Source organism: Triticum aestivum, chromosome 5D, assembly GCF_018294505.1.
Source record: "Triticum aestivum cultivar Chinese Spring chromosome 5D, IWGSC CS RefSeq v2.1, whole genome shotgun sequence".
Lineage (NCBI taxonomy): Eukaryota > Viridiplantae > Streptophyta > Magnoliopsida > Poales > Poaceae > Triticum > Triticum aestivum.
This window is the reverse complement of record NC_057808.1, coordinates 544,880,366-544,887,950: the sequence shown is the minus strand read 5'-3', so window position 1 is coordinate 544,887,950 and position 7,585 is coordinate 544,880,366. Positions and strand designations below refer to the sequence as shown.

Sequence of the window (7,585 nt, the reverse complement as noted above, 5' to 3'; positions counted from 1 at the left end):
GTGTTTGTTGAGCCCGATGAATAGTGGGTTTATGATCAAGTTTATCTATGAACAATATTTGAATCTTCTCTGAATTCTTTTATGTATGATTGGTTATCTTTGCAAGTCTCTTTGAATTATCAGTTTGGATTGGCCTACTAGATTGATCTTCCTTGCAATGGGAGAAGTGCTTAGCTTTGGGTTCAATCTTGCGGTGTCCTTTCCCAGTGACAGTAGGGGAAGCAAGGCACGTATTGTATTGTTGCCATCGAGGATAACAAGATGGGGTTTCTATCATATTGCATGAATTTATGTCTCTACATCATGTCATCTTGCTTAAAGCGTTACTATGTTCTTATGAACTTAATACTCTAGATGCATGCTGGATAGCGGTCGATGTGTGGAGTAATAGTAGTAGATGCAGGCAGGAGTCGGTCTACTTGTCTCGGACGTGATGCCTATATACATGATCGTACCTAGATATTCTCATAACTATGCTCAATTCTGTCAATTGCTCAACAGCAATTTGTTCACCCACCATAATACTTATGCTCTTGAGAGAAGCCACTAGTGAAACGTATGGCCCCCGGGTCTATTTTCCATCATATTAATCTTCCAACACTTAGCTATTTCCGTCGCCTTTTATTTTGCTTCTATTTTACTTTGCATCTTTATCATAAAAATACAAAAAATATTATCCTATCATATCTATCAGACCTCACTCTCGTAAGTGACCGTGAAGGGATTGACAACCCCTTATCGCGTTGGTTGCGAGGATTTATTTGTTTGTGTATGTGCGAGGGACTCGTGCGTGGCCTCCTACTGGATTGATACCTTGGTTCTCAAAACTGAGGGAAATACTTACGCTACTTTGCTGCATCACCCTTTCCTCTTCAAGGGAAAACCAACGCAGTGCTCAAGAGGTAGCACAGGTTCATTGAATGAACATACTGGGTCATAAACTTTACTGGATTATGAACACAATATGTTGTAAATAGAAGCCCGACACGTTCAAAAGCTCTTTTGTGCACCTGAAACTCCTTTTTTTGCTCTTCGACATACCCATCCGTCAAAACCATGCTGCTGATAAACATAAGCCTGATGGACAATAGTAACCTCGCATTCAGCAGGAAGAATGTGACAAATCTAGTGTTTGCATGGTTGGCTACATATCGTTCTAGCGTTTGTCTTCAATCAAATGTCATGAGAAGTGAGAAAATCCCGGTGCTTACGAATCCACCGATTGGTTATAACTTTCTTACCCCGTCCTGTTGCCTAAATAGACATGAAGGTTGAAAACAGTTAAGGTCTAAAAAAGAGTGTCGGAAGAGCAACAGCTGAACGGTTAATTCTAGTACAGTATATGCGGGCTTCCAATGTGCGTGAAATTATCACCTTTATATACAACTTCTCCAGACATGGAAAGCATTGCAGCAAGCTAATAATCTTGTTCAGATCAAAACTATTTATTTGGATATATAAGATCTTAACAGAATCCAGCACCATTGATAGGCTATCCATGGAGAAACTCTTCATTGAGCATAGAACATAATATTAGTACAAAATGTGTACTCCAAGATGATATGTAACTTATGCGCAGAAATTTAAAATGCAGCTTATGGTTACAAGTGTAGATGATAATATAAAGTACCTGAAGAACTGTGGAGCCAAACACCATCTTGAAATGAGCACAGAGATCATGTATTACACCCAAGGTCTCCAGTTTAGGCGCAGAGAGGACGGTTATTTGCGACGGTGAATAACTAGAATCAAGGATCAACCTTTGAAGTGAAGGGGCATCTTGGATGATGAGCTGCCTTCCATCAAAGGAAATTCCAATTATTACAAGGTTAGGCGACTTTATTTGGAGACAACCGATTCTAACTATGAAAACAAGCACCACGCACTCTAGGGCAGGGCAACTGGAGTGGATGATGCCGTGCAATGAGGCCTCCGATATACGAACCCGCACAAGTGAAAGTTTCTTGAGAAATGGGAGTCAAAGGTTTAGTACCAGATTGTCTGGTAGGTAGCACAACGCAAAGGTGGCGGTGTAGAGAGAGGAGGAAAACCGCGAGATGGACATATGTGCTGAGGGCACAAGTACATGGCGTTCGGTATCTGGTAGGTGATTTCCTGGGGAATAGTAGAACTCAAGCAGCTGTAGTTCTGTGAATTCATGGGATTTCAGCCAGGCGTCCACTGTGCAGGGCATGGTATGCTTGCTCAGGTAGTATGACGGGATGCAGAGGCTTTGAACAGAGCCCTAGTGGGAGGAGATGATGGCTCTGGGGAGTTCAAAATCATTGAAGAGAGATAGCTGACGATAGTCGAGATTAAGGGGCACGACGCACCTTAGAGAGCACCACCGAATTGAGAGGACTTGGGTGCGGCAGCAATCCTTGGTGGGGAGAAGCAAGACGATCTCCCCAAGGATGGCGTCCGGGAGATCGCTCATGTGGTCCACCCGAGATTCTACGGGTTCCTAGGATCCGGTGGGGGTGGGCTCGTTGCTTCTCCCCGCGCTGCCGGGTGCGGGATCTACAACAGGCGTCGCCGCTGGCGGGCGCCTCATCTTCTTGGCGCTGGGGTCAGCCGACTCCATTTTCCTCGAGGGCGTCGCGTCGAGCTCACGGATTTGAGCAGAGTAACGAATGACGAGCCTAGTTGTAGTGCCAGTGAAGAAGAAGGGGAGCTGGGGTTTTTCTGTAGTAGTGAGGAAGAAGGGGAGCTGGTTTTTTTTGTAGGAGTGAGGTGAGGAATTTGGGGGTACGAGTGGAGCGAGCTGACGTGAGGTGGGTGGGAGTGAGGAGGAAGAAGAGCACCCAGGTTTTTTGGGGGCGGTGTGCTGGGTGTGGGTAGCGCCTTTCATTAAGTAATTATATGGGCTTTTGAATTGATTTTATTATTTACTAGGGTGGATGGGCTATTTTGTCTTGGGCCCAGAGAAACAATTACTACTAGTACAGTGGAGACACTCTACAGCTACCTAGAAAAACAATTACTACTAGTACAGTGGATACACTACCACTTCTGGATCCTCCGAGGTCATCGAAACGTCTCCCTCTACTGAATGCCGTTTTACGTTTGTTCATCGACATGCGAGCCATGCAACGCGCGATCCCAAATGCCATCCACTAAATTAGAAGGCAGTATGCAGGCGGAGAGTCACCCCGGTCGTAGCGCGGCAGTAATGAGCCGTTGTATCACAAAACCCCACCTCCCCGCAGTCTAAGTTTGACGGACGAAGCAACCATCATTGCGCTCTTCGCTGAATCCCCTTCTCCCTCGCCGTCTTCAAGAAAGCCAACACTCGCATCTGCCACTATTCTTCTCTCCCAACGAAGGGAAGGTAAGCGGATCCGTGATGTTGGTATATTTTTGTTCAGAAAAAAAGAAATTTTGCAAAGCAGTAACCGATCCTCATTCCCTTTTTTGTTTCATTGTCATTGCGATTGTGTTTTCCTGTTAGTGGTCTCCTAGTATTCGTCAGTTTCATGATGGACCAAGGAGAACCAGGCAAAGATCTGCCGATATTGGAGCAGACGCGGAAGGCTGATCCCCACGAGACAGAGAGCTCCAAGAAGATGGAGGCAGCCACCGAGCCGACCGCAGATACGCTCACGGACACTACTGAGATGGTCAACGCCCCGTTTGAGGTTACAGCCCCCGTGGCCCTACAGGAGCAGTTTTCCCCCTTCGAGGATGTGTCCCCCCCTGAGCTGCCCAAGGTGATTTTCTTCTTTGCCGATCTCGATTGTGGTTTTTCATCTAAGTATGTGGTGATGAATAATGAAAAAATTTATTAGCTTCGATGCCATGCTATACATAGTGGTTTAAATAACTTGTGTTTCTTATACTAGAAAGTAATTCAGGATTTGTTCCTGTTTCAATTAGAGCCCTGATGCAGACAAGGATTGTGTGGTTGTACATGTCACTTGCTATGAGGCGGATGACCTGAATATATGTACTGGGAAAACATAATTCTTAGGCTGTTGGATCCTGGAGGCCATTTGCGCTAATACCAATGCCGAGTTGTATTCCAGCTCACTGTTGTCAGGCGTGTTGTCCAGGGTGTACTGAAGCACAAGAAGTTCAAAGCTACTCCTTCATTTGTGAGGCATACTGTTCTTGTCAAGCTTACGCAAGAAGATGACGTGGCATGCCTCCACAAACAAGTTTATGAGTGGCAAGGCCAAAAGGTTATCTTCAGCAAGGTTCACAGGATTGAGCTACTGCCGGACGTCCTCGATGATGTTCATGGCAAGGTCCGTCTTGTGACCAACACTAATTAGATCGAGGCATGAAATAGTTGCCCTACAGTACTAGGAAAACGGTTTTAACGACAGGATATGTTGTTGTTAAAAGTGAGAATGTGGTCGTTAAAAGTCATTAACGACCGCATCTTTGTGGTTGTGGTAGGCTCCGTCGTTAAAAGTACTAACGACCACATTTTCCTGTCGTTATTTTATAATGATGGGACAACGTGTTGTCGTTAGTTTTGAGGAAATAACGACCACAATTCATGTATTAGCGACCACTTTTCCCATGGTTAATAACATTATTAATGTCCAGTTTATATTGCCAATGGCTATCCATTTAACAATTTTGTTTGTCTTTAACAACCAATCTTAATTGTTACATATATTATTTATGTTGCTTGCAACTTTTGAAGATTATCAGTTTATCAACCGCACCAATTAAGCAACAAAATAATTCGAACAGTTAAAGTATCACAACCTATTTTTATTAATCAAAACCACGTATAATGAACACAATCCTCGCTTACAATTCTCGAGTTAAAAATACCATTAAGAAATTATGAACCAAAAACACACTATGGACAACCATTATAGTTGTTCATCTCTAACTAGAAACAAGATTTTTTCTCATAATCTGCGGTCTTGGGACACAATCATTATTTGTCAACAACTACAATGCCTCGTGATGCTTCTATTACGTACAGTGAACCATCCATTCTACAAAACCATAAACAATTTACATGTCAGTACATATAAATGAATTAGCACAAAGGATAATAGCATATGAATTCATGTTAAAGCAAATATTATTCTGCTCAAGAATAAGTTATTTACATACATATAAGAAACTCTAAGTCCTAACCTATATATCACATCTAGTGAAGGAATTAATTAATGTGCTAATCTCCAAATTTTAGGCTTAGCAAAGAAAGAGAAGAGGACCAAACCTTCAGTACTTGTTGCCTGTAGTACATACAACTAATATGACTATATGACACTACAATTGCCATATACATAAAACTAATATGAGTATATGACACTACAGTTATCATCTATAGTCCAACTGAGAAGCTCAAGTGTGCAAAAAAATGTGGTTTGTTGGTTGTTCATGCTAGTGGAGTTGAAGTTCATGGTGGCATCGTTCCTCTTTGATATTGGTAACATTTTCAAAGTTTCCTACCCTAGAAATAGTGAGAAATTAATCATTTGCATGCATACCTTTCAACAGCTCTTTGCACAAGCTGCGAACACACATCAACAGATGGTTCCTGCGAGACGTAGACAATATGCACAAGTGAATGGATGCAGAACTAGAGGGTGAACATATACACGAGAAAACTTACTGGAGCGTCATATGTAGTCCTTGTTGTGCACCGTCCATTGAGGAGGAAAAACATTGTGGCTCCTAAGGTTATCAAATCCCTGCATATACACAATTTTTGCGTGGAATCAAGAGATTCGTGGAGTTTTTTCTGCTGTCACTGGGGTAATTAACTGTAATCAGGAATGATACGTACCAAGCTGGGATCTTTTGGAACAGAATGCACTTTACGGAGATGCTTTAAGTTGTACACTTTTGCTGGCTGATGACAGATGGGGGTAATATTAGATTTTCGTGTGAACTAATTAAACTGGAGAACTCAAGGATTCTACCATTGGAGTACTTGAGAACTCGCATGAACGCCTTATCCTTAGCCCATTCAGCTGGCTGCCACAGGGAAACAAGATGCATGATTTCTCGAAGATGTGCATGTATCATAGATGGAAAAAAGAGATTAGAGGTGGAGATCGATGTGTGAAGGTGTCTTTGCTCAGCTGTGAGAGAAGTGTACCCGTGGTGTGTCCCCGGCGGACGGGCAGAGGCGATGTTTCCTGTAGCCGTGCTCCAGCATCCCCGAACAGAACGCCGCTGCCGGCCGGCCCGCCTCCCGCTCTCCGCTGCTCCCGAAGCCCACATGCCCTCCCTCACCTGACTTCACTCCTTGGCCCAGACGCTCATCACCAAGGACTGGAGGAAGATGCCCTTGGTGTCCGCCCTGGTTGTACAGATGGCACTCCAGATCCGGCTACAGGACGTGGATCCCACATCGGCCGCTAGATATAGGGGATGGGGCCTGCGCGTGGCACTCGATCCGGGCTCGCCCGGCCTGTGCAGGGTCCGGGAATCTTTGTGGCGGCGGTGGGGTGCCCTCTCCGGCGGCGCTGAATCGAGGTGAGAGGGATGCCGAGTACTCTCGAACCGAATGGTAGATTTTTCAGGGAATCAGAACAGATATTTGACCACACGAAGCAACTGAAAATTAGGACGTTTGCGGATCCACGTTAGACGTGTGTTAGGCCCATCGTATCAATAACAACCGTGCATTGCTAATTGCCGGTCGTTATTGGCCTAATCTCTAGTAGTGCTAGCTGGTGTTTAATAGTAGTTTGGATTGTGTTTAATTATCCGAACCTTGCCTGTTATCGAGCCCTCCTGGGCTAGTACTCTGTTTGAATCCATCTATGGAAACTGCTGCTACTTTTGTGTGCCCGTGAATCATGTGAGAACCATCGTAATTGTTGCCGAAACAGATGTGTCCTCACTAGTTTTTTCATAAATATGGCATGGTAAGACATAAGTTGTCACAGTTTATCATAAGAGCAGTGTGTGTTTGATGAAATAGAGTACTCATTTGAGAACTGTGCGCCGACGTATACATAAGTACTTGTAAACACTGTTGGTGCTACCCCACTTGTAAGCAGTTGTGCAAAAAACGTCACATTGTCTCAGCTCGCTTCAACACTAGGCTATCGACCAGCTAACAATCAATAATCTGCTGTCCGACATATAAGGAACTACGTATCTTGTTACAGTGGTTCATGCAGTTAACTGAGGCCACAATGTAAATTCCAAACGTTCACACGCTAGTCCAGTGTTCATGTGGAACACTCACATTAAATCCGGCTTCATAAAAAATTTGAAAAGCATAAGTTAAGCAATTTTATACATCTCAATGATTCATAAAACATAACAAACATATACTAGTTCATAGCAAAAGACAAAGTTGTGACAAGGTTTACAAATCAGGAAAAATCAAGCAAGGCTTCTCTGAGCTAAGGGCCTCCCGGCAGGCTTTAATTTTCTGGAGTTCACTCTCATTTTTTCTTGTTGCCACCATCCAGGGTTAGGTTCTCTCATTCTAGAATAACCAATTATAATTGTGTTCTCAGCTGGAATGGTGAACTGAACCATGTAGTGTACTGACCATCTGAAATTCTTGTGCATTTCACTAAATTTAAGTACCGCTATTTGCAGAAATAAGCAGACCACAATGCCTCGTGTCCGCGCACCTATCCCAAAAACC

The 7,585-nt window shown here is 43.7% G+C and overlaps 1 long non-coding RNA gene across 1 annotated transcript; it reads right to left on the bottom strand.

The window, feature by feature from the left end:
- Positions 1–4,718: 4,718 nt before the first annotated feature.
- LOC123126108 (uncharacterized) lies at positions 4,719–6,549 on the bottom strand. Its single transcript, XR_006461562.1, has 6 exons — positions 6,074–6,549; positions 5,895–5,949; positions 5,759–5,824; positions 5,585–5,663; positions 5,460–5,509; positions 4,719–4,958 (listed from the first exon to the last, which is right to left on the bottom strand). It is a non-coding gene; the product is annotated as an uncharacterized lncRNA (long non-coding RNA).
- Positions 6,550–7,585: the final 1,036 nt, after the last annotated feature.